The sequence below is a fragment of the Podarcis muralis genome, chromosome 4 (assembly GCF_964188315.1).
Source record: "Podarcis muralis chromosome 4, rPodMur119.hap1.1, whole genome shotgun sequence".
Classification (NCBI taxonomy): Eukaryota; Metazoa; Chordata; class Lepidosauria; order Squamata; family Lacertidae; genus Podarcis; species Podarcis muralis.
This window is the reverse complement of record NC_135658.1, coordinates 33,146,269-33,166,350: the sequence shown is the minus strand read 5'-3', so window position 1 is coordinate 33,166,350 and position 20,082 is coordinate 33,146,269. Positions and strand designations below refer to the sequence as shown.

The following is a 20,082-nucleotide window of genomic DNA, read 5'->3' as shown; positions in this document are numbered from 1 at the left end:
GGCTATGCTCTGCCTCCACCACTGGGGGCAGTAATGCTTCTGAATACCAGACGCGGGTGGCGCTGTGGGTTAAAGCCTCAGCGCCTAGGACTTGCCGATCGAAAGGTTGGCGGTTCGAATCCCTGCGGCGGGGTGCGCTCCCGTTGCTCGGTCCCAGCGCCTGCCAACCTAGCAGTTCGAAAGCACCCCTGGGTGCAAGTAGATAAATAGGGACCGCTTACTAGCGGGAAGGTAAATGGCGTTCCGTGTGCTGCGCTGGCTCGCCAGATGCAGCTTGTCACGCTGGCCACGTGACCCGGAAGTGTCTCCGGACAGCGCTGGCCCCCGGCCTATAGAGTGAGATGGGCGCACAACCCTAGAGTCTGTCAAGACTGGCCTGTATGGGCAGGGGTACCTTTACCTTACCTTTAGTCATGATGGCTATGCTCTGCCTCCACCACTGGGGGCAGTAATGCTTCTGAATACCAGACACTAGAAACCACGCGAGGGGAAACCACGCTCTTGTGCTTGAATCTGCTGGGCCATGAGCTGGTTTTGCAAGTGGTCAGCACCTGCGGCCCAGGACACTCTCAGAACTTCCTCTTGTGATAAGGTGCAGTCCTGCAGTCAAGCATTCACCCTTAGCAGCAACAGGGGTGAAAACTAATGCAGGCAAAAAACTTGTATTTACAGCAAAAACAGCTTCAGGCATATGCCTGATGCTGGAGCAAGCAGACAGGTGTTTGTTTCAATGGCTGACTGAAGAGAAGAGAGGTTCAGAAAAGCTGTAACGATTATATACAACAAAGCAGAATTTTCAATTTTAACTTCACTCATTTACCGTATGTGCCATCTTCCCCCAGCCTTCACTTGCTTACATATTCTGTGAAATCCTTTGTCTTTCTTAGGAATTGACCACTTTGATATTGATGGCCATATATCATCTACATATTGTGGAGCATTGGTACAGCTCAAACCATGGTACAAAAAAGTCCTTTTTGAATTCCACAAACAATATGTATGTACAGCTGGTACAGGTGACATGTTACTTGTGGCCCAAATTCCAGCTAGCAAGAACAGTATAAACCAGCTAAAAGAATGAGCAAAAACCATGTTATAAACCTGTTAGAATGGCCATCTAGGTATCAAACATTAAAAACCTCCCAATACAGGGCTGCCTTCAGATGTCTTCTGTTGTGTAATTCTTTATCTCCTTGACATCTGAAGAGAGGGCATTCCACAGAGAACTTATTGTTAAAGTTACTAACGTCCAGTTATTTCAGTGGGTCTACTCTAACCAATATTGGACATCACCCAGCCCTCTACCTCAACTATCATCAGCAACTATTCCACCAGGCCACAGGAGATAATTCACAGCCTCTCTCCATCAGCTCTCCTGAAAGACCAGCAACTTTTCACCCCAGTTGATCATTACAAAAGCTCTGCAACTTAAGAAATAATGCCTGAGTTTGTTTTTTTCCTTCCTCTCCCCCAATCCCCTTTCCTTTTGTGTCACGCCTTTTTATCAGTGACATTTGCAAGACAATGTTTTATCCATGACATTTGTAAGCCACTCTGGGAGCCTTATTTTGGGCTGAAGAGTGGGATAAAAATGAAATAAATATATAAAGGGAATTACATTGTTCATGCCCAGAATTACTTTAACCTTTGTCTTGTGTTCTGGTAATAAGGTCATGAAAACAACTCTCTTGGCAGGATACTAATTTCTGATGATGTGAATTAACAAAAACTTCTGACAGCATGCTGAATGGAGGGGGGAAATTCTTTTTTTTCCTTAATCCCCAAGTTACAAGTCTTGTATTGTTAGACCAAGCTAGAACAATAGGTAAGAACCAAAATGGGGGGGGGGGGGGGTAGAACTAACAAAAAAAAAGCCCAACCCCTCAAACATATTGAAAATATGATTTATCAAATCAGAAGATACTTTGAGAAAATATTTTTATTTCACTCATTTTTATGATCCATGGAGTATCATTCTCTGACCATCAAATCAGACATTTGAGGGTTACCATACTAAACATTTTATAAAATATTTTCCCTATATCATTCAACAATAAAAATTCAGGATCCTCATATATACTAAGGCTGCACGAAGTGGGTGTTTCAATGATCAAAATATTTTGAAAAGGTATTGTATATTTAGTGCTTACAGGGTTTCCCCATATACATGTAGGTGTAACATGGAAAAATATGATGGGAGAGGATAAAAAGTAAATGTATTGCAAAGGGAACAAAATATAATATACAGAATTTCACAGCAAAACAATGAATCCCTCAGAGACTTTAAAAGATTTAGAGTGTGCCCAGAAGACAAACAAGTCTGATAACAGAATGATTACTGTGACAAAGACATCATGGCTGTGACTTTAATTTTTACCAGGAAAACAAAAAGTAACTATAAGCAAAAACATTAGGGGCATGTTTGCCATGCCTATAGCTAATGGGTATTTTGGAGGCTGTTTCAGTGGCAAAAGTAGATGGATTGGTATCTATCCATCAGTGAGACAGATTTTACCAATTTCTCTCTCTGGAACAAGCTACTCCAAATATGAGTTTCTCAATTACGATCAGATATGAGCTAAGTTAGCTCAGTTGGTTAGTGTGTGGTGCTGATAACGCCAAGGTTGCAGGCTCAATCCCCATATGGGACAGCTGCATGTTTCTGCACTGCAGGGAGCTGGGCTAGACCAGGGGTAGTCAATCTTTTTATACCTACCACCCACTATCGCTATCAGGGAAACACTGTGTGTGTACTGTATGTTGATTTCAGTAAGCCATTTGACAAAGTCCCCCGTGCTATTTTTGCAGAGAAGCTGGTAAAATAAGGGCTGGATGAGGTATCTGTTACGTGGCTTTGTAGCTGGTTTATAGGTCGAACTCAAAGAGTGCTCACTAATGGTTCCTCACCTTCCTGGAAAAAAGGGACAAGTGAGTTCTGCAGGGTTCTGTCCTGGAGCCATTGTTGTTCAACATCTTTATAAATAACTGGGATGAAGGAATTGAGGGGGTGCTCATCAATGACACCAAGATGGGGCACACCTGGATCTTTGTAGACCGCAAGCTTAATGTGAGTGAGCAATGTAATGCAGCAGCAAAAACAAAAAATCCCACCAATTTTATTCTAGGCTGCATTAGCAAAAGTAGTGTCCCGATCAAGGGAATAGCACTCTATTCTGCCTTGTCAGGCCACACCTGTAGTCTTGTGTTCAGTACTGGGTGCCATAAGGGTACTGATAAGTTGGAAGGTGTGCAGAGGAGGGCAAACAAGATTATAAAGGGGTCAGGAAACCGTGCCTTATGAGGAGTGGTAGAGGGGGCTGGGTATGTTTAGCATGGAAAAGAAGAGACAGGGGAGATATGATAGCCATCTTCAAATATCAAAAGGGCTGTCACGTGGAAGATGAAGCAATCTGGTTGTACTATTTCCTATTTGTAACATCACATCAGTTTAAAGATAATGTTTCTACAGTAAATTTGGCCTTTTCTATTTCCCTAGACACTTATATTTTGACAACCTCCACATCTGCTTTTGTTCATAAATTCTAGCCAAAGTTGGTGACCTTCTTACACGGAGCACACAAAAGAGGAATCTCTCTCTCTCTCTCTCTCTCTCTCTCTCTCTCTCTCTCTCTCTCTCTCTCTCTGTGTGTGTGTGTGTGTGTGTGTGTGAGTGAGTGAGAAGCTATTAAGTTTGCTCCTTTTCCTTTCTCTCTAAAGCACTTGCTACGTGTTGACCACCCAACTGGACTGATCTGCTTATCTGCTCTCCAAACCCAGTGCAATACGTAAGTCATTTTCCTCAGCTAGAAATGTAGTATAAAAGAGTGTGGGTGGGAAACATGCAGTGTAGTGGAACTAAAACCCCATAAGGGAAATCAAGAGAGGCAGCTGCTGATACCCTGCTTCCTTGGGTAATTCATCCATTTCCCCCTCCTGGGCTAGTGACATGAGGCATCACCCCTTTCGGATTGCAAGTGCAAAAATAAAAATAAAAAATAATTAAATCTAACGAAGACAGAATTTTAGCTGCAGCGGCATTCATACAGTGCTAAGTTTCAGTTAAACTGATTTTTTTTTTTTTTTTTTTTTTTGCCATCTTCTGTGTCTCTAGCATCAGAAACATCTGGTCGGTTTTAGATTCCCCTTGGATTCCCAACTTCAAAGGGAGTTATAAAGAATAACAAATACATGTACTGGCACTGGAAAAAAAATTAGAGCAGCAGGAGAGAATGGTAAAATTGTCCTTATTTGACTGCTAGTGACAGGCTCCACAGGAAGAACTGTGAGAAAATTTCTTAGAGGCTCAGGCAAATCAACAGTTCTTAGGAGAGTGGATCTCTACCGTACATAAAATTTATGGGATCTACTCCATACAAGGGAGCCACACAACTGTATTTTGCTACAAGTGAGCAAAGGTCTCCCATAAAACTGAAATACATAAATTTGTAATAGTCTTATAGTCGCTCCTGCTCCTGACATTGACGCCCCCTCCTACCCTGGGCTTAAAGCTTTTGAACAATATAGGACGCTTTAAAAAATGTGACTTATTCCTAGTAACTAAGGCAGAAAGAGCTAACCCCCTGCCCCGCCCCAGATAAAGCAAAACAAAGCTAAGGAAATGTATCTTTTGCTGTCTTGGCATATTTGTTACAGCAGGTTAGGCAACTGACTGCCAGGATGTGTTATGGTTTGCTCTGTTTAGAGAAAATTCAAATGTATTAATATTTCTCATACTTAGTTGTACGAGTTAATGTAAAACCTCAGCTCCAGAAGCAATCAACTGCAAATAAATGGCAAATTCCTTGCCATTCCTTCTCCTGAGAGTCAGGGAACCTTAGAGATAGCCTGGATTATAAAGGGGTGGTTGGGTGGGTGGGGGGAGCTGAAACTGGGTAGGGGGCGTTCTAGTCCAAGACTCTATTACACCATGCTAACAGTGCACTCAAGCACTGCAGAACTTTAGAGTAGGAAGAAATCTGTAGCCAAAATTTCAATGCTGAAGGAAGCCCAGGGCTACAGTTCTATGCTCTTGAGATAAAGTCACAACAGAATTAAGTGGGATTTACATATGAATAAATGTGCCAAGGAGTGGGCTTTAAAGGTGCAGTTCCATGCAAAACAACAAAAGCATAAATAAAATAGTCCATAATGTTTTAAGTTATTTATTAAATCGTTTTAATAAAATTAAATTTTAATAAAATTAAAAGTACATGCTCAGTGAATGAGTACCATATCTTAGCCTTGCTTTCTATTTTCATTAAGAATGCATAAACTACAAAATTAATGTCTGTCAAACACATGGTGATAGTTTAATTCATAGTTTGCTTTAAATAAAACTTCCATAGGGAATATATTCATATATTTGGGGGGGGGGCGCATGGAATTGGTCAGCTAGAAATTCCATGGGAAAATGTAATGGTCGAATATTTATTTGAAATAGCATATTTTGGAAGAAAGGTAATATTTACACTTATGGCATTTCCCATAGGATGCAAATCCTGATTTAGAAGCAGCCATAGCTCAAGGAGACTGTCGTCTAATTGTGAATATTACATGAGTAAAAACAACATTCTAACTGCATTAAATAAATAATTTGATGCAAATTATTCATTAATTCTGTTCCTATAGTTGCTACAAGAATGCTTTTATTATGACATTTGCTCATCCTGTAACAACATTTGACAAACAGATTTCATTGTTTCTACAAACTTATTTTGGGGTTTTCTCCAGGGCCTGTAAATTAAACCAACCCAAGTGGGGCATCTTCTTTGAAAATTACCGTTCTAGGCATTATGCTGAACATGCATCATTTAAATCTCTGCAAATAACACACTAAAATTAGTAAGATTTTCATGAACCAGGAGAAGCAAAGAGTGGTGGGAGCTATGATCCATTTCCCCACACACATGTGTAGATCTATGAAAGACCACCACAAGGCACTCCTTAAGTCCCTTAAGTCTCCATCTTAGCCCTTTCCCAGGCTCAAGTGAAAAAAGACAATGCCTATATATAGAGATCTAATTACCTTAATTCCTCTGCAGATCCCTTGCACAAAGAACAGAATTGTGTGTGTGTGTGTTTGTTTGTTTAGCGAAAGAAGTGGTTTGCACCACAGCAGTATGATCCAGTTGTTTGTGAAGATTACTGTGAGAATTTAAAGGAAAATATTTTGCCAACTTCATCCTTAGAGTAGTTAAAATGGTGCAACGAAACTGACATTGAGACACACAAACACTTCTACTTTGAACAAGATTATTATTCCTGAAGCCAACACTATCTTAGAAAAAACAATGGACTACTTATCTCATCTGATCTAGAACTTTATTTTCTCTCAGTTTCTCAAGACCAAACTACACATGACAGTGGCAGCCCATATATTTAAGTTCAGGATTGACCCAATCATGTGTAAAATGATGTGTGTGATTTTAAGCGCAGAAAAGGGGTGAGTGGGTAGCATGGCATACATTACGCTTAATACATGATTGAGTATTTTCAACTGCACACAATGTAGGCAAGATGCCACAGAAGCTATATATGAACCCCAGTGGAGTGGGTTCTTCATATGCAACAATCCTGAATCAGTGCAGTCACAATGTCAGAAACTTTATTGTCGGTTAACTCTTGTTTTGCCTTGTATTTATGTACTTAAGCCTAGACTGGGCTTTTTTTGTAATACTGAAATTATTCATGTTTGCCAAATTGATGGTTTTTGCCAGCTTTGAATTTACTGACATGTTCTGTGATTTGTATACCGGTATTTGTATTTCCAATGCTCTGTATTTTGATGTTTTGAATGTTTGCTGTAAGCAGCTTTGGGCACAGGTCATAGTCTATTGTGGACAATTAAACTTTCCTCTCAGGGATCTTGACTGGTATACCTGAATTTCTTTACAGGTAGCCTTCAACCTAAAACAGTGACTTATAGCAGGCAACATAACAAAGGCACTAAAACAGAGACAAGACCATGCAATAAACGGAATGCCAAATTTAGCCCAGGATCTACCCAACTGACATTATTTCAGAACCTAATAATGTCAGCCACAACATCACAGGTTCATTCATCTTCTCATCTTCCAATGTGATATATGCTATCATCTGCCAGCAATGTCCTTCTGCATTCTACATACAACCAACTGGTCAATTTCTATGCAAAGGAAGTAACTGGACACAAATCCAACATCAGAAATAGCAATATCCATAAATCATCAGGAGAACATTTTGAGCTACCAGGACACTGTAACTGACCTTAAAGTTTCTATCCTTGAACAAATGATTTCAGGAGAGACTCCAGAGTGAAACCCATGAATTACAATTCATCAGACAATTCATTTCTGTCACCTGTACTCTGAATCAAGTGTACAAAATTTTATAAAGCTACATATGCTTTGTGCCATTAGAAGCTTGTTAGTCTTCAAAGTGCAACAAGACTCTTCATTCTTTTGTTGCAACAACTAACAAAGCTATCCATTTGGAAACTTTTGTCGATAAATTCATTTTTTTACTGGTCACGCATGCTCAAATAATAAATGGAGTCTCTCTTGGGAAGTCGCATGATCTGAAATTTTAAATATTTCCTAATTTATGTGATGAAAAATTATGATTTTTATTTTTATTTATTTTGTGCTAATTAATGCCTTGCTTAAAAGTCAACCAAAGAGATTGACGTGTACATAGTAAAACACTGTTGAATGTATGTTAAGAGAACTATGACTTGTTTCAGCTAAATGAACCTATTTAAAAAATAGAAATGCAATCCAATGTGCTTCACAAAATTAGATTATAATACCAAACACATCTGTATTAGTTAAGGAAGTGCTACTTTAAATGGGGTGGAATGGACTTAACCATTAAATGTGTACTGAAAAACTATACTATACAAGAAACCAAAAATTAAGGGAGAGAGAACAGAAATACCCAGTATTGCATCTAGTGAAACTGAGGAATAGAATCTTTAAAATAAAACAAAACAAAATAAAATATAGGCCTTGTCCTGCTGTAGAACCTTGAAGACTTGATCATAATTATATTGCTAGTTAGATTATGTTTGTGCTTAGGATATCTGTGCTCAGTAAAGGTTCTCTGTAAAATATATTGCAGGTTTGCAATATATTTTTAACTAGAGTCAGCCAAAGACAAGCAAACACTTACAGAATTGCACAGTGTGCAAGGAAGGTGTTCCTACTATCCAGAAAAGTGCAAGGGTTCTTTCTCCAGTGTTCACAAACCACCTCTGCTGGATCACAGCTACAGGCTATTATAACCTTCAACATGGTCAGGTAGGCTTGTGTCCACAGCCTCAAAAGATAAAGCTCTTGACATTATCAGGCTATCTATCTAATGAAGATCAAGAGCCTCATCAAAAGAAGTAGCTTAAGTACCTCAAGTGAACACCACTGCACACAAACAGAAGCGAGTCAAGGGAACCATACAATTTATTCAGATGAACAGGGTGCATTTGGGGTTCACCCTTAGAAAGATTTAATAGTGATATTGCAATGGGATCAGATGTAACATATGCATTTTCTCACTGTGCTGAAGCTACATCAGAGTCTCTTACTTCTGAGTTTAGCACTGTAGTGATATATTTGTCAAGCTGGTCTGGAATTTGGCCTTCTTTGCCTTAGCTAGCTGTAGCTGGACATGAATGACTCATTATCCTGAATAATTCCTTGTATGTAACCAAAATTAATGACATTATGTGAGCTTTAAAGCAAAGTTTGATTTTATGATTAATTACCCATGGTCTGTTTAGAAAATAAATCAACACTGTGTGCACCATGAGTATCTGTGGCCTCATCTGAACTTTACTTTCGTCACTTGATAAATAAGCGACTTCTGTCTGTGATGTAGTTAGTGTTCTAGATATAAATTATGGGGACATCTTGAACACAATATATGAATCATGCACCCTTGCTGTTCTAATTTTCATGACACTGCCCTACAGTACATTACATTAATTTTTTAAAAAAGGAAGGTACTTGAAATATACTAAAAGAATGAGATGAAAAGCCCTTTACCTAAAGGCAAGGGGGGGGGGGACCTCACAAGCCTACAGCACATCGTAGGACATGCAAATATAACCTTATTCCATTTACAAATTAAATCAGCTTACAGAAATGGAAAATTATTAAAATCATGAACACAAAAACATTTCCTTAGCTACAATATAGATTCAACTACCACACCAGAACTCAAGCTAAAAAACAACAACACACAAAACCAGAGAGCTGCAAAAGGGCATCAACAAAATATCACATCTTTGTAATTAGTAACGACAGAAAACCTATTAAAAAAACCTCAACAGACTATCGAGGAAATCAGTTCTCAACAAGTAAGTACCTTCTGAACAAAAAATAATGTTCTCTCTGTTGTATGAATGACATTCTGAACAGTATCATCCACCAACTTTCAGTTAGTCACCTGCCCAGGGCAGGAAGCAATTCTTTCCATATGAGTAGTTTGCCAGACTCAGTGACACTTCAGTACATACAAGAGAGTGGGCCATAAAATGTTTGGTGAGTTGATAAAATTTTATACTACACTGCTCTGTTAAAAAAAGAACCTGAACTACAATGCCTCTGATTCCTTTAGATAGACCTCAAAATAGCAAAGTAGTAGATCTTTATATGAAAAAAAATAATCCACAAGGGTCTTCTGTTTCTCTGACAGATAAATCCAGAGGAATATGATACAAATGATGAGGCTGGCTGAATCATTACGTCTAGAAGGAGTACAATTAAGACAATAGTAATAAACAGCCATTTTTAGGAATAGTGGGTTAAATTCTCTTTCAACATATTCTTCCTTAATCAAATGAGATTGGTCAGGAAAATACAACTTTTCTACACTATCATTTATCCATTGCTTAGAATAATTCATTGTACTGGTCCTACTGATCAAAACAGATTTTTACTAAGCAAGCCCTTTACCAAAACAAAAAACAAAAACCTCTTCAAAAATATTTTCCTACTTTTATCAACATTAGTAACATGACTGAAATACTTTTTTAAAAATTATTTAATAGGAAGAAAAAAGTCTTTGTTTTTGCCATTCGGAAAATAATTAATGTTGGGCATGGGAGGGTGTGTGTGGAAAGGTGATGTTTTCAATCCATACATCCAGAGATTTGGGAAATAAAGAGAAATGGACTCTGCAGAAGTCATACATTTTCCTGGGAATATAATGAAAGGAAAAGAGCTCAATGTGAATTCAAAAGCCAAAAAGAGAGAGATCTGAAATAGATTGTCTTCTAGTCTGAAGCCTTTTTTAAAAAAAACAAAAACCCCAACAACCTAGGAATTAAAAAGACAACATTGGGAGCACTCTTCACTTTCAACCTTTTCAGGTTTAACCACACATGTCAGGAGGAAAGTACTACTTAGTCCAGCAAGTTACAAAATTCAGGTACCAGGCAATGGTTACACAACTATTTTTAATGTGAATTTTCTAAAATAATGTAACTGAAGATTTTTCAGCTGTTGTAGGAAAAAAACCCTAATGTTAATTGTACAATTTGAGATCTTCATCTATCTTTTGCTTCTGAAAATTGACTAAATATATTTATCCACTCTTCTGAAGGTTGCAAAATTATAAATTAATAACGATGGCAATTGGGTGGCCTCCTTTGTTCTTTGTATTCTTTTCCACATCATTTTTCATAGCTTACCATATATTACTTTTGCTATTAAGATCAAGTTGGCTTTCCTGTCTCGTGGATATTATCTAAACTCAGGCAGCAATAATAAATAGCATAAAAACAATGTAAATAATAACGACAAGTTCTGATGTTATGTTCATTTTATGGTACTCAAAGATCCCTGAATTAGACTGCAACTAGATGTCATACAAATATTTTCTGCTCACACCAGTCAAAAATCTAAAGTCATTTATCTGTAAATTCTATCTAAAGTATGAGGGATCAGCTTTTCATTTATTCCACTAGAAGAGGCAAAAGTGTATACATATTAGGATGTATACCTGTACAGATCCATTTTACTATTTAAGGTGTCATTGCCGAAGTTGGTACTTCATGCACTCTTTTCCACTGTTTTAATGGACAAACTGTAATTTACAGCTGCACAAATTTTCAGAATCTCTGAAACCTTGGATATTAATTAATTTATTGGTCTGATTATTTCAATGTTTTCTTGTACCTGCTACAGATAGGTAGCCATGTTGGTCTGCCATAGTCAAAGCAAAAAAAATTCCTTCCAGTAGCACCTTAAAGACCAACTAAGTTAGTTCTTGGTATGAGCTTTCGTGTGCATGCACACGAAAGCTCATACCAAGAACTAACTTAGTTGGTCTTTAAGGTGCTACTGGAAGGAATTTTTTTTGCTTCTTGTACCTGCGTCATTCTAATTAGTTTTACTAATTTACCCACTAAGTGCTAGTAACTCCATTAAAGTTTGTGGTTACTGAATCTGGATATCATTTTTAAGTGCAGCATTATCTAAACACCTAAATGCAGAAAAGACACACAAGCAATCTATCTGTTGATAATTTTTGATAATATTAGTCTTATTTCATGGCCTCTGACCTGGATAACTTAAGGTTACCAGATTTTTTTTCACTGAATCCGGGGACACTTTTCAACTTCCTACTAAATAGATGGATTTTGTCAGGGAACTGACTTGTAAATCCAGGGACTGTCCCCGGGAAACGGGGACGTCTGGTAACCTTAGGATAAGTTTTCTCTGCCCAGTACATTCCCTAAACTCATGGAATGACACAGGCAACAGTTTGAAAGATCCAAGAAACAAGAAAATCTCTTTTTTTTTTTACAATTCCACTCTTTTTCTTAAGTACAGCACACTTGCTTCAGATATAGCTAACTAAGATATACAGCCAGTGATTATTTACAGGAATTTAATTTATCTCCACCCTACTGATATCAATAGATTAAAAAGGGCATGTATTTGCCATTTACAGGCATGACCAATATCACTTTCCCAGAGTCTACTCCCTCTAGACTTCTAACACTAGATCCAGATACCCGCATGAACTTTTTCTAAAATTGATTTCCAATCAGAAAGGGCAAAAAAGGGGGGATTTATTAATTTAGTCCTCAGTACAATTCGATGGGGGGAGCATTATAAAGTGCTTTTTGCACCATTTATTTTGAACAGCTGTAGTACTGAATCAACTCTGTCAGGGAGGACAGAATGCTTAAATCTGGCAAGAGCCTTCTTTCATTCACTGTGCATTGTCTCCCTTGCTGACAAAACTCAGGAAGCCCCAAAGCCGAAAGCTTTCTACTGACCCTGAAAATTTTAAGTGGTATTCAAATGTACCCAGGAATTCTTGTCCTTCTTTGACTCAACAGGCCATTTTCCATTGACATCAAAGGGAACAGAATCGGGAACTGAATGAAAAAACTGAATTAAGCAAAACAAGAGGTGGACTTCCACAAGAGCTCTTTCCATCACTAACTATATCCTCTTCAGCAGAGACAATGAAAGAAGGCATCTCAAGAGTCGAGTTAGGGCTGATTGATGCAATACAATTGATAGAATCCAGAACAAAAGCTTTTTCCTGGGCTATGCTATTTCAAATGGCAGGTGGGATTGGGGTTGTGCATGCACAATACATAACTTTCAAAAATTATAGTTTTCTAATGTTTCAACTTATATGCTTGAGTTTGCCTTTAAAATATTTAATGTAAGTAGCAAAACAGAAACATAACCCCCTAAAACCCCTACTCAAATACATTTAACTCTAAGAAAGGATTATATATTGTATTGGCAAAAGTTTGCTTGACAAATTAAATACAGTTTCATAATGCATATGTGTAAAGGAAAGAGATATGGTTGCCTGGCATTTGGAATTTCCTGCAATATAGTGACTAAATTATACAGGTGAAGTAGGGGTTAGACGGAGTTTCCATGCACTGCTCTGGTTCGCCAGAAGCGGCTTAGCCATGCTGGCCACATGACCCGGAAGATGTACGCCAGCTCCCTCGGCCAATAAAGTGAGATGAGCATCACAACCCCAGAGTCATTTGCAACTGGACCTAACGGTCAGGGGTCCCTTTACCTTTACCTAGGGGTAACCGGGGGGGGGGGAGTGGGAAGGGATAGGTAGTACTGTTTCTGCTATTTATGAACAAGGAACTAAAGCCCCAAGCAGACAAACAAACCTTCTCATTAAAAGTGTGTGTGTGTGGCGCGCGCGCGCGCACACACACACACACACACACACACACACACTGGCAACAGTAAGTATTGTAGCATGTGTTTTCTCACCCCCACACCAGCCAGTGATGTGGGGTGGGTGAGCGGAAAGCAAAGGACACAGTAACATCACATCACAAGATACTTGTTACATGAGGATGCAGTGAGATACAGGATGGAGGCAACTCTGTCATGCAACATCAAGTTTGGTCCTCAATTTTACAACTTACCTTTTTATCTCCGAATGGCTTTCATTAGTCACATGAATCTCCCAAGTTCCATCATTCTGGAACTGATTACAGCACGACGGAAGCTATTCAAGAGAAACACTGAGTTAGAGTGGGGCTCCATATTGCATTTTCATACATATAAAAATAATAGAACTAAATATGTGTGAGAGAAGGGAGGGATCAGTCTATGCTTTAAACTTACTCATCCTACATAGCGACAGTTGTAGCACATTTTCTACACATTCAAAAGAAATAATGATTTATAGTAAGTTGATCAATGGGTGAAATCCAACCTAGAACTGAGAGGGTGTGTGCTAATACAATAAGCCTCCTCCTTTCCTCTACCATGAACCTCCAAAATCTGCTCCAGGGAGGTTGGGAGACTCTGGACCACAGCTCCCACCCACCCACCCAGTATAGCTTGTAGTTCAAAATATCTGGAGGGTACTAGGTTGGGGAAGGCTGATATAGAGCGAAATTCACACCCCAAACCATACTTTCAACTGAAGCTCCGCCATGTGATACAGTTCTCAGGTGTGCTAATGGCACTGAGATACTTGCAATGGTACAGTCAAGGCTTTTAAAAACACTCAAGGTCTCACCTGAACTAAGATTTTGTTCCATGTTTAAATCCACAGAATCTTTCTCTGTTACTTATTCTGTTTTTAGGGGAAATAGAGTAAAACTATTGGTTTTTACACGCGCAGGACTTCGCGTGAGAAGCAGGCTGTTTGAAATTGATGCAAGTGTGGACAATTTAGATTCAGACATTCATGATCATTGTTGTCCAAGAAAGTAACAGGGGAAAGTAGAAATCAATGAAGATGATAAAAGTTAATGCAGTGGTTGTTTTGTGAGAGTAATCTACTCTAGCAAAATGCAGCTAGGTTCATTGTTTGAGTCCAATACCATTTCATAGTAGCAAATCCAAAGAGCAGATATGACAAGATCAAAATATGATAAGCACAACACTTGGAAACTCACAAAACACACAACACAGAGGCTTTATCAGACATCCAATGAAAACCCCTTTTTTAACCAATGCAGAATTTTCTACCTTATTTTCTTCATCAATTGCCATCTAAAACTCTGTGGTAAAGCCCACCGGGTGATCAGTAGAAGCAAAAAATTGAGAAATCTATACTTAAAGAAATGGGACAGCTGCCCCACACTATGTTGCAAAGCTAGGGTTATTATTAATTATTTAATTTATTTAGAAATTTATTTTAGGATATAGTAAGAATTCATGTTTTGCTTCTGCCCTCCAAATGCAAAAATAAAATCCAGTAGAAATATATTAAGCAAATAATGAAAGACACTGAATCTTCTTGCTTAATTGCTCTTCAAACTGCTAGAAAGGTTATTTTCTTACCTTACACTGCGTCTTCTGCAATCTGACAGTGTCATTCAGTCAGTCATTTTAATGTCAGCTACTCTTTTATTATACAGAATACAAGTAATAATGAAACTGTGCTGATCTGCCTGCCTTCACTCCATATAGTGTCTATATTTATACACTTATGCTTCTATTTGAATCTATATTTATCTACTTTATCTGCCTACAGTGCATCTGTTTCTCATACACACAGACAATATATATATACACACACTTACAAATATATATATATAAACACACATTCCACTGCACTTAAGAATCTGCATGAATATACATCGTATCATGCTTCCAATAGCGGCATCAGGAGCATAATAAAAAAAAATTAAAATATGCATATGACTAAATAATTGTGTGTGCGCGCATGCACACACACACACACACACACACACACACACACACACACTAGCCTATGCCCAACTGAGCAATGAAAAGGATTGTCTGGTCTGAATGAGCCATCTTATGTATGGTGGGATTTGGAAAGTGTACTGAGCTATAGGCTAATTGTTCTTATCTTAAATTCACCCTCTGTTGCAATTATGGATTGGGTGCAAAGCAACAGCTGTTAATTCATTTACAGCAACGTTGGGCAGTTATTCTGAATGAGCCTCATTGACACAATGCTGTAAATACTGGCACCCTGCCTGCACTGCTGCCTCCATGTTGTAGCATTAGCAGAACTACACTAACAACCTGGAGGTCATTTCTAGAAACAACTTTACAATAGAGGTGCCATTTTTATGGGGGCAGTTCCAAGTGTGATCATAGCCTGTGGTGCAACCCTCAAATTGCCTCTTCATTACAGGCAAAATATGTCAGCCAAAACCATAATCAACCCATCACTGGCAAAGTGGTCATTAACATTCTTAGCCAACCAAATGTAGTGCATTAAGATGTGCATAAACCTCATAACAGTATGACTGTCAACCTAACACTACAAACACATTTATTATACTAGAAGATATTGATAAAGCTATAGGCCATACATTACTCAATTATCATATAGCTATTCACCTAAACTATCCAGACTATGTTGTACTGAATAACCATATATAACTGAAATGTTTCGTATGGCTATGCAAGTAGATTCAGTACTGGGTTGTTTATTATTCTGCTGTATCATTTATTTATTTTTGTTTAGTCGTTTAGTCGTGTCCAACTCTTTGTGACCCCATGGACCAGAGCATGCCAGGCACTCCTGTCTTCCACTGCCTCCCGCAGCTTGGTCAAACTCATGTTCGTAGCTTCGAGAACACTGTCCAACCATCTCATCCTCTGTCGTCCCCTTCTCCTTGTACCCTCAATCTTTCCCAGCATCATTAGAAACTCACCATAAACTCACCAATGCAAGGTACTCCCCATTATTTTTATGGTCATAATTCAAAGTCAAACCTAATGAAGCTCTATTCTAGCCTTGGGTTTTTGTGTCTGGACTATCTTACCTTATTTATCTAAGTATACTTTCTATTTAACAGGTTAATTACAGTTTTACCCATGCCCGTAGCATAACTATTTGTGCTGGTGTCTGATAGGCAAATACCCTACCAGGAGATCCTCGGGAAAATCTTTTAATAAAATATGACAGAGACCATGAATAGAATATATCATTTTAAGGCTTCCTGTAGTTTTCAAAATACCAATTTAACGTTCTCATTAGATCTCAGAGAATCTCAAATTTTATTGAAAACAATCATAGATAGCTGCCCTTAGAATTACATGGATATATCTGAAATTGAGATTGCAAAACATGTGCAAGGACTGGAAACAAGCAATTGTGTTTTTCAGCCCTTATGTTTTCCAAGTTTATACATCAAGATTTGTCAAGGAAAGTGTAAAATATATTTGTGCAGTCTTTTTTTTTCAATTATAGGGTATTTACTTCCCATTAGTACACAATAATTGTTTTTTTAAAATCCAGGTAATAACTTGCCCACTGCATATTCAATGTACTTCATTTTAAACCTTTACATTTACACTATTATTTTCCAATTCACTATTGACGCCATAAAAACATTTTTGTGTGCATGTTTTCACAGAACCTGTTACCACTTCCATGGTACATTTTAAAGGCATTCTACTTTACCTTCTGATCAATATTCATGGCCCAACCTATAATCTCATGTATCCTTGTGTGTAAGTCTCTTTCAACCTTAGCGGCTTCCGGACTAGGGTTTATTGGGGGTTTATTGTGCTCCTCATGTATACAGTGTCCATACAACAATGTTGGCATCAAAAGGATGGGTGATATTCCTCCCTCAATTTAATCTCCCTCCATTTAATCTTTTCCTCAGAATATATGGCAAGATGGGGGGGCTGTTGGCAAGTACCCATTTGTGATACAGGAACAACCTGTTTGCCATATTAAACCCTATTTTAAAGTGGAAGCACTTTAAAATACGCAAAAGAAGAAATTGAAAGGCAGCAAATCTCCATTCATGATGTTGTTGGTAGTGCATTGCCACTACATTAAGGTTACCAGACGTCCCCATTTCTCGGGGACAGAACCTGGATTTACAAATCAGTCCCCATACAAAATCCATTGACGTTGAAAAGTTTCCCTGGATTCATTGCAAAAAAATCTGGTAACTTTACACTACATTGCCTCCAAACCAGCTAACATTTGTTATGATTAAGACTCACCAACACCAATGGAATATAGCTGCAACTAAGTTAAGCAGCATTGCTTTCATAACTAAGTTTAACTGGAAAGACTGTGAAAAAGTTCCAGATTCAATCCCTGGTGCCTTATGCAGGGCTCAGAAAGTCCCTTGTCTGACACCCTGGAGACCACGGCTTGTCAGTGCAAATAGTTCTGAACTAGGTGAACCAACAGTCTGTTGGTTCATCGCCTTATGTCTTATGGATTGGGTCAACTGTCTAACACAAAGAAGTCCAAAACAGTCAAGTCCAACACAGGGAAGCAAATGCATTTTACTGATTTGAAATTGGAATACAAGATTAAAGTAGTGTGACTAACAACACCTAGATTTTGACATGGGCTAATTTAAAACACAGTAAGCATATTATTTCAAAAATTCTTTCTTAAAACAACAGCTGTGAGGATATAGGATTTTATCATTAACTAAATCTCATCCCCACCCCCCAAAAAGCAGCACGTGCAATCGTGACTATAACTGTTCAGTAGTTTATTACTGGACAGTGGATCAAATATTACGTGCAGGATAGCATCATCAAAAAGTACTATTCTGATATAGGCACCTCAAGCACTTTCATATTACAAACTGCTACATTAATTTAGAAGTCTGTACAAAATAAATGTACAACCATTTGCAACTTGATAAAATACATACACAAAACCCAATTATATTTATATAGGGGGGAAATGAATTTCCCAAACTTAAGAAGCAAATACTATACAAATTCAAAAGGAAATAATACTAATTAAATATCTGGCAGTGAAAAGAAATCAGAAACAACCTGAATTACTTCAAGAGGTGCAATGTGTTAGTGCACAAATACCTTTTGCTTTTTCACAAATTTTTGGTAGCTAATTCTCACACACACAAATATATCACTTTGAAATAATCTTTAAGGTTTTGTACATTCCCTGCATAGTTTATCATTCCCATATAGAAACATTTTGGGGCGTTTACAGTGCAATCCTATGTGTGTTAACTCAGAATTAAGTCTCACAGATTTCAATGAGGCTTAGTCCCAAGACAGCATGCAAAGGGCTGTGCTAACCTCAATAGAACTTATTTCTGAATAAAGGTGCTTGACACTGAACTGCACACGTGAAGCAGAAACACACACGAACCAGCTCTAATCAACAAGCCATATTTAAAAAAATAACTTATATTCTTCTGTAAGGAGTGAACAAATACACAGCTGATTAAACATAAATTGTGCAGATGCTACTTTTCATTTTCCACAATGCTGGATAAGTAGTAGTTCTGAACTGGTTTGTAATAGGAATAGCAAGATTTCTAACATCCGAGATGAATGATACCTATGTCATATCACCCTTCTCCCCCCCCCCCATCCAACCCCTATCCAACATTATCTACAAAGCACAGGATGTCAGCATTTGGGTCCATCTGGAGATTTCTCTCCTAAAAGCTAAAAAAGGAAACCTCTTCCAAATTTATCAGTAAGCACATATAGCAGAGATTTGAAAGAAATGACAAAAGGATACTCTTCCCCTAGGTCATTTAAAGAGTATATTAGAGGAAGGCCATTACCTAGATGATGAAAACCAAAGCAGCCCTCTCAGCAGATCATCCTGGGAAAGATGCTAAAATCTCTTCAACAACAACTGATCATTGGTACTTCCCAAGAAACAAAAGCTTAAGCTGAAGATATTCATGTGAAACTTGGCAACATTACCACATCTCTAGGCACTAGCAACTCTCTCATGTGCCCAATGATATTTTTTTTTTAATTTGGAAAGAAAGCCAACTGTATGCTTTCAAAAATATGCTATCCCACTAATGCCCCAGCCATTATACCCTCAACTGTTCAGAAGAAATCAATTATAAAAAGCAGTAAGAGAAACATTTGTCAACATCAACAACAAAGTTTTGCACCCCTAGGAATCTCTACAGTGACAGAATTTCATAGTTTAGAATACATAGCTTTTTGGAAAAACGAAAACCCCCACAGATTACAGAACAAAAAGTTCCATTTGAAACAGAAATATCGACAGATGAAGTTCAAAATGGTATAAAGGACCGTCCAAATGGCAAATCTCCCGGGCGTTTGCAATGAATTCTATAAATCTTTTCAGGAGCTTCTTGTGCTTTGAATACTTGAAATGTTTGATCAGTATCTTGAGCTGGGAAAATAGCTCTTACTAGCCCTACTCCTGTTTGGAACCTGCTACAAAGGGACTGAAATACTGAACGCTCTCGTCTAGATTATACTAGACCATTACTGAGAGTAAGAGCATGCTGGTGGGCAAATTAGAAAGTACCAGTTCACAGTCTCAGTACTAGTAACAAATATGACATTATTCCAGATAAGAAATCTATATCATAACATGGGGGTGGGGGAGGGATTCTATTACTCGTTTATCAAAGCACAAAAAGCAAGCAAACTTTGCCTTTTCCTGGTATTGTCTGCAGTACAGAGTCTCCCATCAGTATGACAGTTCCATTGGAGGATTCAGGCAGGGGAAACCAAACAGACGTCTCCAAACCATTGCACAATTTCCTATTACAATTCGTACATTTGAAGGGCTCCCAACATGACACGCAGACTAACACAAGGGCCACTTTAATGGGGGACTAATTCTGCACATAAAGGTGTTCCCTGCCGTTTCCTGTGA

The 20,082-nt window shown here is 38.2% G+C and overlaps 1 protein-coding gene across 6 annotated transcripts in view; it reads right to left on the bottom strand.

The window, feature by feature from the left end:
• ZBTB20 (zinc finger and BTB domain containing 20) overlaps positions 1-20,082 on the bottom strand; it is a 471,737-nt gene that overhangs the window by 227,042 nt on the left and 224,613 nt on the right. For all 6 annotated transcript variants that reach the window (XM_028726550.2, XM_028726549.2, XM_028726546.2 and 3 more), the window contains one exon: positions 13,403-13,485. The gene's annotated coding sequence lies outside the window, so the exon portion shown is untranslated. The remainder of the gene's footprint in view (positions 1-13,402; positions 13,486-20,082) is intronic.